The sequence below is a fragment of the Neolamprologus multifasciatus genome, chromosome 17, assembly GCF_963576455.1.
Source record: "Neolamprologus multifasciatus chromosome 17, fNeoMul1.2, whole genome shotgun sequence".
Taxonomy (NCBI): domain Eukaryota; kingdom Metazoa; phylum Chordata; class Actinopteri; order Cichliformes; family Cichlidae; genus Neolamprologus; species Neolamprologus multifasciatus.
In genome coordinates, this window is record NC_140455.1 from 23,338,650 (window position 1) to 23,356,425 (window position 17,776).

The 17,776-nt window shown below is 39.7% G+C and overlaps 1 protein-coding gene and 1 long non-coding RNA gene across 11 annotated transcripts in view; both read right to left on the reverse strand.

The window, feature by feature from the left end:
* Window positions 1–17,776, reverse strand: part of ppfia2 (PTPRF interacting protein alpha 2) — a 186,274-nt gene that overhangs the window by 92,953 nt on the left and 75,545 nt on the right. The window lies entirely within an intron of this gene.
* LOC146499401 (uncharacterized) lies at window positions 5,972–14,849 on the reverse strand. Its single transcript, XR_014870346.1, has 2 exons — window positions 7,530–14,849; window positions 5,972–7,498 (listed from the first exon to the last, which is right to left on the reverse strand). It is a non-coding gene; the product is annotated as an uncharacterized LOC146499401 (long non-coding RNA).

Genomic DNA, 17,776 nt, shown 5'->3' on the forward strand with positions numbered 1-17,776 from the left:
AAACTCCATATAAAAAGGTGGAAACTTTATTTATAAATCTAACCTGTCTTACACTTGTTTCTTCTCAGGTTTTTGCAGAGTATGCTCAAATCACCCACAAACACAGACACATCAGGGTACTCACTTGAACACATGAGTTTCAAAGGTCAGTAACAGCGCATGCAGCTCATGTCCCCATGGCTCACTAAAAGCCTGGCCATTAATGACTACACACTACATACAACTTACATTTCCGCCACCAGCTAACAGAAGATTTATGTGTTTCTGTGTACAGAGGTCGGCAGATGCTGTTTCGGCGCTTCTAAGTGGAAGCACTTGTGTAATAATGATCATGAATAATCCATATCACTCATGTCAGAAGAGCTGGATCGTGTTCTTCATTAGCTAAGCCCTAATGAGCCAAACATGTCATGTGATTTTGGAAGAATATTTCCTTCATCCAAGGCAGCAGAACATCAGATGTCAGAGTCGATATATTTTTTCACGCTGCACAATTTTACTGCAGTTCCTCAACACAGTGTCACTTACTTTAAGTTTTACCTTTGCGTTCCATTTGTCTTGGTTATGGAAAGTAACTTTAGAGGTTTTACTCATCTGTGAGGCAATGACCTGATTATTTTAGAGTAAACAGGCTCTCTTGTGATTCATCTGATTACAAATGTCATTGTCTGCTATCTAATTTGGTTCTTTTAGGTTTCTCTGTGCTTCCAAATCTGTTTATTCCTTTCTTTGTCTTCCATATCTGTCTTAAAGCTACCTCTTGTGTAGGTTAAAGTGCTTTTTTATTTTACAACGTGTTTTACCTGTATTTGTCATTTCTGAGGTTAGGTTCTGCTCTGCCCTGATTGTGTTCACCTGTTCCTTGCTATACTTCTCTGAGTGTAATCCATCCATCCATCCTCTAGCTTCACGAGGTCTGGAGCTCATCCCAGCTGTCACAGGACAAAAGGCAGGGTACACTCCAGTCTATCCTAGGCTAATACAGAGATCGGACTGTGGAAGCTGGAGTGAACACCTTGAATTGCCCTGAATTTAGGTCCAACTTCAAGTTACACTTAAAAAATAAAAAATAAACATACAGGACATATTTGTGGGGGAAAATACAAGAAATATATCAAATAATATTTTATATGAGCTCCTTGTAAAAGAGGGAGATAGTTAGTTTGAAGTGCTGTGAGGATGTGAATGAACATGAATCTGTTATACTAATCTCACTACTGAATTCAGTATAAGCAAACTTCCACTGATAAGACAGCACACTAATCTTGTCCTGAACAAAAGCAAGAAAACTCTGAAGTGACACCTCAAGAAGTTTTGTTCCCACAACCAGACGTCATCACAGAACTCATTAAGTTTTTTGCAGTTATACGAGAGCATCTTAATCAACATGAATAAAGTGATCGGCTAGCTGCCAGCCACCGTTTCACAGGTCCGCTCGATAAAGCTGCTAAGCAATAACACCTCTGTTTTTTCAAAGCAGACGTCTGAAGTATGTAGATGTACAGAAGCTGGTGTAAAACTCAGTGTTCAGCTTTGCCAAATCAAAACAGAGTCAATAATATTCCATCTATGACCAAATTCGCATTTATATTTATACTGTTTAAAACACTTTACTGATAATTATACACACTATATGTCCACATAGTCATTTCTATAGAGAGCTTTTTTTTTTAAAGCTGAAAACACTTCCAAAAATATAGGTTGCATGTGAATTGCAACATACCTAGTCCAACTGCATTAATTATTTATAAAAAGCATATCTTTGAAAAAGCACACTGACTTTATAGTTTGTGCTGAATTATTCAGGGGAGTGCAACAAATGGGGGAATATGCATGCATCCAATCATTATGGCATATCAGGCTGTGTGTCATGTCAGTGCCTCACATTCTCTCCCTTGCTCTATTAACTGTACATATTCTACTAATCGTGTCTCTTCACAGCGGTGGGTTTTAAGCACTACAGCTCACTCTGCACACTTTAACGCCTTTATTTCAGTAGGACATTTTTCTAAAAATTCACATATAATCCTTCATCTGTTGTCCTCCTATTCACTATATAATTACAAATCAAAGTAAATCCTCTACAAGCCCCAGAATTAGCATACATAGCTAGTTTATGCCGAGGCTACTCCCAAGCCAGACAAGGCCCCCTGGCTTTGTAAATAATGAACTGCGTTGCAGTCAAATCCAAGTTGTAATCATTTGCAACCTCAGGATCGGCTGCATTTATCCAGGCACTGGGGGAAATCTGTTGATGTCGATTGCATAATACCGCATAACATAACTGAAGCCCGCAGTGCCAATTTCCAGGCAATAATTGCAATGACAACTTCAAAGATGAACAGAAATCAAAACTAACAGATGTATGACAATCTCAAGATAGCTCAAAGTATCTTAGACAGCAAAGAGGGGGAAAAAATGTACTAAACTTTCAGATGCATGATAAATGTAAGCTGCATATCCAGAACCAAATAACTCATTTTCTTACAGCTTGCAGAACTGCGTGTATTGATGACTATGCACAACTCATTCTCTGTTGCCCTGCTCACAAAGCTGCAGTACCTTATACCAGTTTGGTTTTTGGGGTATTTTGTGCATGTTTGCTTGCAGTATTCTGGTAGAATCCAGAATCTCCTGTATCCTTAAGGATTTGATTTCCCTCAATACATCTTCTATATCAGCTCATTGTTCATTTTTTACTAAATGGGTAGAAAACTCTGTCATTTCTGAGTTAAGGATGCACTGATTTTAGAGGTCACCAAATCACTGCAATCACTAGCTATGTTTCGTAATGACAACCTTATACAACACATATGTGGTTAAGATGAATATAATAGTAACTGAATAGTTTATGTGTTGAATGGTGGTTTTAGGGAGCTGCTCCTTTGCACATTTCATCTAAACTCTTTCCTCCTCTTTCGCTCCAGACACCCATGGGTGTGGCAAAGCCAGTCCGCCAGTTTGAGCTGAGTAGCAGCGACTGTCTCCACGGCAACCAAGGGTGGATGCTGAAGTCTTTCAAGGGTGCACAGTGCCTCTGTTACACGTTAAAGCGATCGTCGTGTAGCAGGTGGTGCTCCCTCCTTCAGTGTAAGTGGGAATGGCCTGCATGGCCACAGGGCCTGGTCAGAGCCACGCAATGCTGGGATACCTGTCAGCTTACATTAGCACAGATCACAGAGCCAGCATCAGTCAGTGGCTTGCTTTGTGTCTGTATCAGGCTTATTCTTACGGAGACGAAGACGGAAGGCATCTGTGTGAAGAGGCTCTTGAAGCTGGGGTCCAAGTGCTCCCACCATTTATTAAAGTACCCTCCAGAAAGATAAGGCATAGTTTAATTTCACTGGAATTTGCAATTATCAGTCTGAGGCATTGTTTTTGGGGAAGCAATCACTGCTCCTTGACCTATAATGATTTCATAGGTCACAAAGTTTAATCATAAATGTAAGCCGAAAAGCCTATGACAAATTAAAAATATAGATCCTTAATTTAACCTCTGGAGAGTTTCTTCTCCATCTTTGCTTACATGGAAAATGTCTTCAGTGATGAACCGTGGTTTATTTTGAATACAGCAATGTCGCAGGTTTTAACACAAGAGGCACTAGACTACACACTTCATCTTTGGTGCAAGAGCAAACAGTCTCCAGACAGAGACCATAGCCTGTGAAACATTTAACAGCAACTCTTAAACTAAACTGCAAGAGGAAAATAGCCGAAGCCTGGAGAATCCAATCAGCACTGAATGTAGAGACGCTTTTGAATGGATATAACCAGAGGCATTTACGCCTCGGTCTCTGTGGTTGTCAGTTCATTAAAGTTAGGGTTATGCTCATCTCCAAATCCACAGACCACTTCATACCTGTATTTGATATAGGGGAGATGAAAAGGGGGAAAATGCCTGATCACGAGTGGGTTGTGAATAAGTAAAAGCTGCTCTATTTTTCTGAAGCATTTCTAGTTTGTTCTTTACCTGACTGTCAAACTGTGACAGCTTTTACCAGATTAGCATGTTCGGTTCTTCAGTTGAGCCATCCTCCTCAGAAATGGCCTCAGTGGAAAGGTGTGAAGAAGCCATCTTTAAGGAACCAAAACCAAAAGAAAAGACTGAGGTTTGGCAAGTTGCCCAAAAACTTTACTTAAGATCAGCAGCAACGGGTCTTATGGAGTGATTGTCAAAAAAATATCCAGCAGAGGATATCTGTTAAAGATGATGGAGACTCTATCATGGCTTAGGGCTGCATTTAATTATTTCAGTCATTGACTTTCAAGCTTTTTTGCGCCATTTTTTCTAACAAACTATAAAGAAATGATTGGGTGGCTCAAGACATTTGCACAGTGCGGTATGTAGAGCTCAAGACTGGTAGCAACAGGTAGGCCAGAAGCAGGCAGTTATAAGATCAAGACTCTGTTTTAGTTTCATAATCGTTACTGCTCTTAAAGAGACGTAAGTTGGGTGCTAATACAGGAATATACATTTCCCAAACTGAAATAGGATGTTAAACTGTCAGTGATTACCCAACTCAAAACTGTAGCCAGTATTACTCAAGGAAATTGAAAAATCTTCCAATAAACACAGACTGATTATCATATCATTTACAGCTGGAAGCAGGAACTGGTTGTTCAAAAATGTGGAAATATCCAAACAGTGACAGGCCATACACATTAAAATGCATATATAGAGCTGGAAGGCATGCTGTAATGATTGAGCAACTGAACACAACATGTTTTTGTAATTATAATATGAAACGATGCTGGAACGGAGAAGAGTTCGCTTTCTAAAACCCTCCAAAATAATTTGATTCCTCCATACCAAAAACAAGGTAGCTAATCCAGTCTGCCCTAACTTTCTGTGTTAATTGCTAAGCCCCTGGTAAAGTTGCTCAGGAGTTCCCCCATGTTTTGTCTGCAGGTCCTCAGCCTTATTGCCAGCTGCAACGTTATACACTTTCATTAAAAATCCCGAATGGCAATATGCTCCCAGCTCACCTGCAGGGCTCTTGACACAAATGATCTTTTTAGAAAAGAAGTGACTCCAAAAATGTGGCTGTAGCTGGATTCCAGGAAAAGCAAAAAAAAAAACAAAAAAAAAAATAGCATCAGGCGACAATGTCTCTACAACCAGACATCGGATAGAAGAGCTGTGAAGATAATCAGACAATTAAGATCTCTGCTGGCTTCCTCAGAACATACACTCAGCACTCTGTGAACATGCCTTTTGGGGAAAAAAACATTAGGTGCTGAGGTGGTGTTGTCTCAGCAGGGAGTCTATGTTTTGCTGCCAGATAAACTGATGCGGTTTATCCCATGTGAGCCTCCAAGCGGATGTATTGATTTTGCATGATGAGAGGGTGGTGGTAGCAGCAGGGAATGCAGATCTATGAGCTACAGAAGCAGTGTCTCTGAGTCTAATACCTGTGCTTGTATCTTGCATCTTGCTTGATGACTGCATAGTTTTATGTAAACAGAACATGTGAGAAAGAAGAACCATTACACTCTCCAACCTTGTAAACTTAACAAAGATTGTATGTAATAGAGCAGATAGATTTATTGTTACAATTCACTTCTACTTTCTTTGATTGGTTCTAACTTGTTCTAAATCAAGAAATTAAGATTAAAACTGCTGGCAGGGAAAGTAGATAACACTGATCACCTTGTTAAAATCCAATCTTATGCTGGTAGAGCCTGGTTGTGCAAAACAGCCCAGGAACTCAAGAAATAGGGCCAACACTTTTGGATATCTCCAAACTCCACATGAGGATTTGCTGGAACATGCCCAATCAATGTGTTACTGTACATGAAAATCTGAAAGCGATATCAGCTCCATAAGATGCATAGGCATTTATTACGCAGGCTCCCGGGAGCTGTGATGTCGACTCTAGGTGGTAAGCTCAGTTTTAGTTAAGCTAGTGTGTCGTATAGATGCTATACTTATTTTCAATGATGGACTGGTTTGTGTTTTTTTTTAAAAAAAAAAAAGCTTCTGTGTTTATTGTGTTATGGACACTGGGTGTCAAAAGCCAGATGGATGTGTGATAACCATGAATTAACAATAAGCATAACTTTTTTTGGTATGTCATGCTAATTAAGTATACAGTTTGTCATCTGTGTATTGGCTAGGAAACAAGGTGTTTGACGTACGCCAAAAGGTCAGAGCTGATATGTGACCAGCAAGAAAGCAAGATCATAAAGATGTCATATGACCCTTCAAATAACTTTATAAACTGTGGCAGTGTAGTTAAAAGCCAGACAGCAGTTTGTAACAGTCCAAAAACCCTTGCAGCGTAACAGAGAAACAAAACAGTGCATAATTAATGTTGCTGGGTTTACAGCCTGGTCATGGCATTATCAGCATGCACACACTAACAAAGCTACACACATACTGAACAGGAAAAGACAGTCAAAGCTGGTGTAATTGAATGTAGCAGAGATTTTATTGCCACTGCATTATTCACAAAGGCCACTGCCTACTGTATCGCCTCATGTGAATGACTGTAGGGGAGATGTAATGCTGCAAAGACGCAGTGTGTGAGAAAGTAACACAGACTATTTCTGAGGTCTAACACACAGCAGGCCTTTGAGAAGCTTGGGGTGAATTAATTACTTAGTAAATTGAAAACGCTAAGTCATGTGCCTCCAAATGGACTCTTGTTTTGCTCTTTAATCCAACCTGCACAGTGAAACAGAAATGTATGTTGCAATCACAGTGAAGCAAAGGAGGCTGTAAGAGAAAGAGATAGAGATGTAGAGTTAATGACTGGATACAGGAAGACCCTTGACACCCCCCAACTATTCCCATTATGGAGCAATAAAATTAAACAGCATGGAGGACTGCCTTGTGGAGTGGGTATTCCAGTTTCAGCTCCACAGATGATAAATTTTGATGGAGAGATGCAGGGAAAAGACAGATCATTGAGCCTAAGATACTGCAAAGGCTGAATAGAACAGCCACAGCCAGTGTAAGAATAAAATAATTAATATAGTTACTGAGTTTCTATGTTTCACTGGGTCATTTGTTTAGTCTAACAACATTAAACCTGACCAGTAGCGATCCCTTGCCTTCACTATATATTACATACTCAGTCACATTTGCGTGGAGACTAGTTGCCGATTACCTGGCAACCTCCAGTTATGAGTAGATCTGCATTGCTGTAGGTTTGCTTTGGACAATACCAGGTTGCCACAGTCACCTGCAGTTTGCATGAAAGCCACCAACTTGTCTGCAAACACTTGTCATTTATCTCTGTAAGCAAAATGACAAGTAAAAGTTGTGCCTTTTGAAAAGTGTTTCTTGAAGCACTTTGGTACAAGTTTAAATTTGAAGGCTAATGTTCTCTGTTTGTAGTTTGTGTTGCATTCTTTGCAGTTCCACTGCTGCTTAGAGAGTTGTTTGTGTACTTTGTGCCACACTAGCGACTGCCAACAACTCCAGAAACCGCTTTGAAGCAGCTGAGGAATAAACACATTTCCTCAGTAACTAGTGGTTGCCAAGGGTCCACTGCTTTCTAGGACTGAGTGAATGTGGCCTAAACTGTTAATTTCACAGCAACTCCCACAAACCAGTCCCCAAACTGTGAATGAGTCATGTTTTATAGTGACCGGTGGTCGCTAGATGCTTGCTGCCTAATGTCTAGGCCAGCACCTGTCAGGTACTGGGTCTATGGAGATCCAGTACCTGAGAAACACTGGCCTAGATATTCGTTTTTTCAAACAAGTTGGTGTCATTCATGCAAACTACCGGTGATTGTGGCAATCTAGTCGTGACCAAAGCTAGTAACCAACACTACAGGGCTTGGATTTTATTCAACGCTATTGGCGAAGAAATTATTCAAACTTTACTGCTTTACTCAAGCAGGCAGTTTTCTCTGTGTAAACAAACTCGACAGTGTAAGTGGAGGAACATTATTTTATCATTAAAAATAAAAATGTATTATGTACAAGTTCAGGGTGCAACAGAAGCCCATGGCGGATGCACACAAATTACAAAACTTAAGATTTTCTGTAAGCATCAGCACTATCATAACCTAAAGCAGGTGGCAGCCTTTTCTGTAATTACAGACCTCTTAATAGCTGCCCATGCCTTCAGTTTGCTTAGTGCTCCAAATACACGTCTCATATATTGCCCACTTACAGCTGGAGAGTTGGCCTGGAGATAAGGGAGCAAGTTAGATGACAGCTCTGACAAATATGCTGACGACGTCGCTTTTACCAGGGCGAGCCAAGGATGTGCCCCTGTTTTTATGTGCATTATGGAACAGGGGCTGCAAGTGAGTATGGGAAGAAGAGAGGAGGATTAAGATATGGATGAGAAAAACTACTGGATATCAGGCAATTTGGATGGAAATGACACATTCATCAATGGCTGAATGAGCATGTAGTGAAGTGGTGTTTTTCCCACTTAAAAAAAAATCCCACTTAAAAAGTATTCAGATATTTTAATCCCTTCACATACTCAGTACATACTTAAAAGTTCCATTTCTTTTTTTCTTCTTTTTTTAAAGCTTTATCTGTCTTATTACACTAAAATTGAATCAAAATTTCTTTGGTCCACCTTTAAAGTGGACAAAACTATTTTTTCATGTTTCTGTCATATATATCCTGCTACAGTCTTTGGCTATATTTTATTTTAGCAACCAAAGTCTTTTAAAATCCAAATCCCTCTAGTAGAGCCCAAGAATAGTAATAAGGAGCTGGAAATGAATATAACAAGTTCCCTTTAACACTTAAAACTCTGCAGGATGCCCATAGAAAAAGTATATATATCAGTCCTGCTTTGATTCAAGCCTAGTAAATAAACGCACGGCTTTATATTCTGTCAAGAAACCCACAGGAAATGTCACCTTTCAAGTCCACATTGCTGGATAAATGAGATCAAACTGCTGCACAGAGCTAGGCAAATAGTTGCACCATAATTGCATCAATGAAGAGAGAGGTTATTGCCATGCTAGAGTCTATTGAAGTGAAGTGAGTGGCTTGGCCCGAGTGTGTTCCCAACTCCACTTTAAAATCTCTGTGGGATCTATTATGGATCTGCGTGCATGTGTGTGAAAGTCTGTGAAGGTACTAGCTCTGTAATGCATCAAATACGCTTTACCGTTCAACATGTGTAGCCGACGATACGGCAGAAGATTAAAGGATGATGTGCAATAAAGAGAGAAAGACATCACAGCATCGCATTAAAGGATAAATGATACTGGAAATATTATACATAGGCCATTTTGTTACGGACTAAACATCCCATTAGGGGACTAACCAGTGATTAAGCCCATCATTCCATTCATCACTGCTTTAAAATTCCTTTCCCCAATTGTTTGTATTGAAAGGACAAAATTCAAGACATGGACAAAACAAAACATTAAATCATTTCCTAAAACATTACTCAGATAATTAACAGGTTTTAAGAGGCTTTTTTGGGTATCTTATGCAAATCAATATAGCACATGACAAAGAAACAACCATTTGAATATGATGATAGTTTTTTTTTTTTAAAATAAGAAAATTAGAAACTAGTTTAAATGTGATCATGTTTCTTTTACCAGTTACCATTTATGAAATACGATAATAATACAAATGAACAAATATATAATTGGTTATTTTTAAAATATTAAAATTTTGTCATACAGGATTTTTGTGTGACCAAAAATAACACAAATGTAAGAATACAACAGCGAGTTTGGGTATCTTACGAATGACCTTTTCACAGACCTTTTCCCAGGAATCTTAAATCCCCAGACCCATTTTAGTCTTTAGTGCTTCCCTCAAGCAGCCATGTCAGCAAAATCCATAAATCAGATGGCAGGTGTTAGGTCGAACATTGCTCTGTTTTACTAATTTTTAAATGCCACTGGAGAAATTTACTACACTGGAAAGAAAATATTTTATGAAGAGAAGTTTTAGGCAAGTCTTGTTCTGCATAACTGTTAGATTGGCTAAAGTATTTATACAAAAGTCTCAGTACTAGTTAGTTTTGGGCTTAAAATATTAAGCCCCTTGTATACTTGTATTTAAATATAAAACTCAATTTTCACATTTGGATCATCTTTTTCCTTTAAATATAAATATATACCATTTCAGAGCATCTGAGCCCATGACATCTCTCTCCCTCTCAGTGGTCATCACACTTCACCTCATTGATGCTAATGAGCAATTTTATCATCTGGAATCAACACTTTTCATAACAAGCCCTAGTACCTAGCAAAAATCTATGGACACTTCTGCTGTGTAATTTCGCTCTTGTGCCCATTGTTATTCCACTGTTCTTGCTGTCTGGGAAGAACAGGTGCTGTGGAACTAGAATCAAAATAATAGACGTTGTTTCGCTGTCAGTGATCACTTAATGCAAATGCATTCAAAGATTCACAGCACATATATTATCTTCAACTTATATGCATGGTGATTTGGCAGAAAATGCTGCATTTAGAGATTTGTTTCCCCCTATTTAAATAAGCGCTTTGCAAAACATCTAATTGGGTTTCGGCTGTAACTGGGAGTGAGACACACCTCCCTCTGCATCAGTGCAGCCCACAGAGTTTGTGAATTTTGCAGAACTGATTCGTTGCTTGTATATTTATCTTATGCATAGGGTTTTTGTCAGATAACCCTGCAGCTATAACATCTCTGTTAAGACTGAGGCTAAAATTGCCCACTACAATCTTTCTACGTTCGCCGTAGAAAGATTGCTGAAATTGGCTATTTGGTTTTTTATCTTGACACTACAATTTCCGGAATAACTACACTGTCAACAACAAGGCGGAGGATGAATGTTTATTTGCATGCTGGCACATGAATACAATCTTTTTCTCCTGTCTCTTGTATGCGCACACAAGCACACACCCTGGTATACAGGGGCCTCTTGCTTTCGAAAGCATACTCATCCTTTTAATCGGTCTGGAATCCATCAAAGTGGGTCAAACTCCCTTCCCCATCTGCCCGGGCCAGATTTTAAATGCACGAGGGCTGATTAAAAAAAGACCAAGAAAATAGGGCAAACGCCTACAACACACAAACACATACGCATGCACACGTATACGTATCACTTGGGAGACCAGCGGCGGGAATGGGATACCAAAGGGAGGAGCGTGCTTGTGAGTGTGTGTTGGTAAGGATATTGAGGGCATTTGTAAGCAGTTACTATGTGCAGTGTAACAAATGAAAGGTCAAGAGCTTCGATTTGAGTCTGTCGGCCGTGTGTTAATTTGTCATTTTTGTGCTAATTTGCATACGGCCACCTTTTGTTGATCCATCAACGCTGAATAACACGACACAGAGAGGGTGGAGCACACAGAAAGGGGAGGGGGAGTGTGTGGCAGGGTGCTGGGTAAGACAGCTGTGATGATAAGCTCGCTTCCACAGCTGGGTGTTGTTACTGTGTGAGCGCATTTGTACTTGTGTGCGCGTGTCTGCTGTACGCTTGATTGACAAGATTGTGTAGTTCACGTGCATTGGTGGAGTCTTTTTCTTCGCAGTCTTGCGTGTATTAATGTGTGACTATATGTCATTGTGCAAACATCTGCACAGACGGTGAAAATTCAGCTCAAAACAAAAACTGACAGAAACAGCTGCAGAAATGTTCCAGATAATCAGGCAAGCACAGCTCTCACAAAGCTTCAGCTTCTCCCTCGGGATCAACCTGCAGGACTGTCCAGGTGTCATATGACGTGTAGCGTCTCCACATCTGCACTGGTGAACGTGCAGCAGTCATAAGATGGGATGGGATCCTGTATTTAACCTGTCATCACGGTGCACGGACGGGGATCCCCAAGATTACGCTTTGACATTTCCATATTACCCTGAAATATGTTATTCAACTATAAACGTTATAAACATTAAAAGATTTTTTTCAGTCTAAAAATGTAAATGTTCAATTAAATGTATTTAATTGAACAACAAAGAGCCAAGAAAACTGCAACGATCATTTTGTTATCCACTATACTGACTACATTTTTCTTTATATTATTTTATAAATGAAGGTCACAAACAAACTTCTTTACTGACAACTACAGGACATGTCAGCAGCACTCAGTTTGTGCTATGGTAGATTGCGTGCACAGGAGATAAACTGGAAGTTGAGCCATTGGCATCCTGAGCAACGAGGAATAAGTGTTTACTTGTCACTCAAACTGCTGTCTGGTGTCTCACTATGAGTCATCCCATCTTGAGGCTCTTTCTGTACTCCTTGAGCCTGTTTGGGCTGAAGAGAGTGCTCGCTTGAGAATGCACATTAGTTAGCACTGATTAATGCATCTGAAGATGTGAAATGGAACAAGAGGCACTGTGTCATGTCTGCATTCAGCTTTAGTAGTGGAGAAAAGAATTTTTATCAGGACATCAGTACAAACATCCCTCCTTGGCGTTAAGCACCATAATGAGAAGAAGCACTTTTTAATCATCGTATACAGCCACGTTGCATCTTTTCTGTCAAGCCCTGAACGTGAACCCTCAGTCAGACAGTCGGAAGTGGAAACCAGTGGCAGCACAGCTCTAGCAGTTTGATTAAGTGAGGTTGGCCTAGGCTGCGGCTCTGCTTACAAACAAAGCACAGGCGACAGATGCTTATATGCAAACCCAAACAGAAGCTTTTTAGCCAAATTCCCCCTGTGGCCATGCTGCTATAAACCTCCCAAATGCCAGCTCGCTGCAGAAGAGAGGATTATTTTGAAGGAGACCAGTGAGTAGCAGCTCATTTTCTTCCTCTCTTCTTTAACAGCAACTGAATATTTTAGAAAAACAAACAAACAAAAAAAAGGGGGTCGGTAAAACATATCTGACAATCTGTTCAAAATTTCACTGCCAATTTTGCTTAAGCCCTGATTAGACTAAGAAGTCAGTGTTACTTCCTTCATGTTATCCATTTTATAATAGTTTATCTTTCTGCAATGTTGCTAGAGGTGTAATGCTGCAGAGGCCATATGGAAGACAATGCACTCTAGACTGTGGGGGAAAGGGAGGCTTTTAAGCAAAGACACTCCAGCTGTAGCTACTAATCACACGAAACGCTAATTTGAAAACCAAGGACAAATCCCGGGGAACAATTATGTATAATTTATTAGATAGCTCAGCCCTGACAAACTGTTTGGCGGGGTATTGTAGAGTAGCAACAACCAAATATTAAATACAAGGACACAGACAAATCAACTAATAATAATAATGAAGGATTGAGCTAAATTTGACTTGACTGTATGTGACACTTGCACAAAATTGGAAATATTAGGAGATTATAATTGTTTAATCTAGACTTAATATTATTTTTTTTATTATTATTATCTGCTATATGTATACTGTTACAATAGTAGATCCTTATGTAAAAAAGTTTAAAATACTATGAGTGATCCCTGTGAGCCTGAAGCTCAGGATTTAAAATGCTCTAGAGCTCTGTTTCTTGCCATTCTTGTCTACTTTTGGATCTTTTTGATGTCATTAAGAAAAGATTTCCTTATATGGCATAAAGACAGATGAACTAAAACAGCTTTTGTATGAACTGATCGGCTGCACCAAGGTAGGAGATAAATAAAGATTTAACCATGAATCCAACAAAATGATTCCAGTAGAGTGTGGAAACACAAATATGCAAGTAGAAGTGAGAATATTAGCCTTCCCTTTAAACTTTTACACTCTGTAAGATTATTTCACAAAGGTTTAAAATCTGCAAGTGCTTTCCCCTCTCCAGAGAAACCGCCCAGGGACAAGAACCATTGTGTGTATTGTTTGTCTAACCAGCTCTTAGTAGTACAACTCTTTAAAAGTGTTACATGATGACGCTACAAGAGCACTTCCTGCAGAATTTCTGCCACTTGAAAGAGAATCATGACTAAAAATCTGCAGCAAACTAAGTAATAATGCCCAAAGGGTTCGGAGCACTGCCAGCAAGTCTTCCCCTCATGGGAGGGTTTCCATGAATATGAACACTCCAGCACAGCAAATAGTCAAAAGGCAGAGAGAGGTAGTTGCGTCATTCCTCTGTGTCACCTTGTCACAAGCTCAACATGCATTTTAGTCACACTTGTAACCAAAGGATAACAGCCTGCTGGTCAATCCACAATCTGATATAGCTGTATTGGAGTGATACCTACAACATAATGATGATGCTCCAGACCATCACTGCAACCAGTTATGTTATTGCCATATCATGGCTTTGTGGTTTGGGGAAATACACATATTTCAGGGCTTTCTGATAGAAAGTCTTTTTAGCAGTGGGCAGCATTTTGAAAGGATCTATGCAACTCAACCCAAGATATTTTCCTAATCGTTACAGAGTACAGATAAGAAATTTAACTTGAACTTCTAACTTAAGCATTTTTCCTCCTGCATCCCCATATGGAAAAGATATATATAAATCTTATAAAGTTTGTATCTGTCTTGTGTGAAACTTGTATGAAAAGCATACAAGGGTGAAAACAGATATAAGATCCCTTGAAAAATTATATAATGAAACTTGTATGTTTTGGATACCTACTAAAACAATATATGAAAGTAATGAGAAAGTGGCCACTTTCATGAGTAAATCATATAAGTTTTTACTATTTCTTTTCCATATGGGGGTGCATACAGGTCCACATCCAGTCATGTTTATGGTTGTGAAACACTGAATGATCTTTATGGACTGTAAAATCTAATTAGTTCCCAAAACATAAAAAAAGTATGCAAACTCATCTAAAAAAACAACAACAACTTCTTCATTTCTCTAATATCAATGAGAAGTTGATGGTGCAGATTCTTGTTTCCCTGCACTGAATGATCACAATGATCCCTTAAAATGTTTGTTAACTCCACAACCCTACCACTTTAAAACTGCCATTAGTTTTTAACCAAATCTTAGCAAAACTGATGGCTGTTTACGGAGCCCGCAAGGGACATGGGAGTAGGGATGGGTACCGGTGTCCGGTGCCATGATGGCACCGGTTCTGACATAAACGGTAGTAACCAGACCGAAAAGCAGCGCACATTTCGGTGCTTCATTTCGGTGCTTTTTTTTCCTGAGCTGTGACACACTTTGAATTCTAGCCAATCATTTTACGTTTCCGAGGATAGTAGGCGGGCCCAGGTACGTACGTACTTTTAGAGCAGAGCTACAGATTAAAAATGCCCAAGGCGAAGCAGTCAAAAGTCTGGCTGTACTTCACAGCAAAATATGCAAACTCAGCAGCCTGCAACAAGTGCTTTAAGGTGATACTGTGATACTGTCAAAGGAGGTAACACCTCAAATCCGATGAAACACCTGGCGACGCATAGCGTTTTTTTTTTTAAAGCAGAAAAATGCGCCGTATTTGATAGCTTGCTGCGAGACCTCACACCGAGCGCATCTCCTGCGGGTGTGGTGGTGACGGATGATGATGGCAGCAGCAGCCGTTCTTCTCTGCGTGAGTAGCTTCATGATGTTCGTGTGTAATTTACGTTCAGTAGGCTAACCACGTTATTACATTAATGCATGTAAGGTGAACTAGCAAACATCATCATAGCTACATGCGGCTGTCTTCTTGTTTGATGGCAGATACTCCCTTCACCCTGGACAAAAAGGCTAAAATGACTAAAGAAAAAGTGGAAAACAGTTAAACATGAGAGGTTTTTGGACAAAGTTTGTTTTTGTTTAAGCACTGCTTCCAGCCAAGAGTGATGCCATATATGCCCTATAGCTGCAGAAAAGGCTAACATTGTTATCTTTTTACAAAAAAACAGCTGAACATGAGAGGTTTTTGGACCAATTTTGTGTTCTCCATTCTTTAAGCACCGGTTTGAGCACCGTTTAAGCACCGGCACCGTTTCAAAAGTACCAGTTTGGCACCGGTATCGGATAAAACCTAAACGATACCCATCCCTACATGGGAGAGAAAAAAAAATGAAGATCAACTTCATTAACTCGGGATCTCGCAAAAGTTAATCGTTATTTTTTTTCCTCCCATGTCCCTTGCGGGCCTCCGTTGCTGTCACATGCAAATCCGTACAAAAGACTGCTACAAAAATGAAGAAAAAAAACAAACTTTGTTAGTACTGTATTCTTGAATATTTAACTTTAAAGCTGAAAAAAATGTCTTTTTGCAGGGGACTTTCATGACATAGGCATGTTAAAATTATCAGACTGGCAGTGTTTGTGGACTGTTTCGCACAGAACCACCGTGCCCGAACATAACCTCCTGAAGTAATTAGCATAGCTGTAGACTTTTCATCTTGTTTTTAGTGCATCACATTTGAATTCTAGGCCAACTGGAATGCTATAAACCAAGGTTAACCACAAAACTGCAGGTGAGAAAAGATGCTCCTTCATTCTACCCGATGTCTTATGTTAATGTGCCACCTCTGCTTGCTTTTGTATGTCAATAAGGAAATATCAGTTAAAATCTGGAGCAAGTTACAGAGACAGTAGGCACAGCAGTGTGTCAGACTAGAAAGTCCCAGACCAAGAAAGCTGTGACACTTCTGGGTACATGTTTGCAAAGCCTGGCAGTGCATACTAAAGAAACTGAATAACTTCATCACCCTGATGGAGCGGCTGAAGCTTCAAAAGGCACCTACTTTGCAATTTAATTTGCCCCAACTGATTTATAATTGCAAACTAGGAACGGCAATCTGATAAAATGAATATCATTAGTAGATGGTAAACAATTTGACAGGAAATGTTTTAAGTATTTAAATGACTGTACTGAGAAAGCACTGGTATGGATCAGTGCAGTGACATTATATCACCCCAAGAGTGGAAGAAAAAGACTTGTGAGCAGCCCAATAGTGGCGTGTCCTTCAATTAATTTATACGGGGACTTCCTGGGACTATAATCTGTGATCTAGGGTCCTTTTGATTTTGCAGTATCAGAGGAGCTTCTTCCAACAGGTATGAGCCCTCCAGGGAGCCTTTCTTCACTAATAATTTGACATGAAAAGGCAAAGCTGAGGTTATGACAAACACAGAAGGGGAAAATCTTCAAATGGTAAAGTCACAGTGGCTCAGTAGTTAGAGGGCATATGAATAAGATATCCGAGGAAATGATTTAAGAGGCGGAGATAATGACGCTCTACTTGCTTACCATAAAAACAAAGTGATCTAAAATTTCACAACAAGAGTAAAGCAAACACAAGAGCAAAGGGATGAGACAGTCTGGTCCGTTGCCAGCCCAGATTGCGATTTGATTGATGGGCTTATGAGACAGGTGTATTTCTACATCTATATGTCGTCCAAAATTGAGCTCCCCTCAGCACTTCTTCTCACTTGAAACAACCCGAAAACCACTTTCCACACTTATGAAACCATGCTGACTGCACCTGGCTGCAAAAATTTCCAATCATCATCACCTTTTCCTCCCCTTTTATGCTACAAAGACAACCAGCAGGCGCTTGAAGACTGATATGAAAAAGGATACAGTCTCACTCACTTCCCTTCTTCCTTCCACCCACAATAAAACAAAAAGTACTGGCTTGGTTACAGGAGTAACACGCACTCGATCAATATCCACCAACACTGCTTCCTTGCATGCACGCATGGGCTCTGTGCAGAGCTGAATTATGCAGGGGGTGGGGGCGCAGTAATCAATGTAGGGCACTGTGCACATATGTCCCTATTTCTCTTCAAACCAAACGTGGGCAGATCATGAATCATTAAAAATCATTATACAGATTTATATGAACTCTGAATTGCAGTTTCACACAATCCAACTGTCAGATGATTTATTTATCAAGAGAAAGTGTGAAGATGTTTCGCACTATTCTCCTTTAAAATCTTAGACAAGTTATTGCTAAATTATTCTTTGGTAAATTCGAGTATAGAGAATTTTGGCCAAGATCTCTCAAAATACAA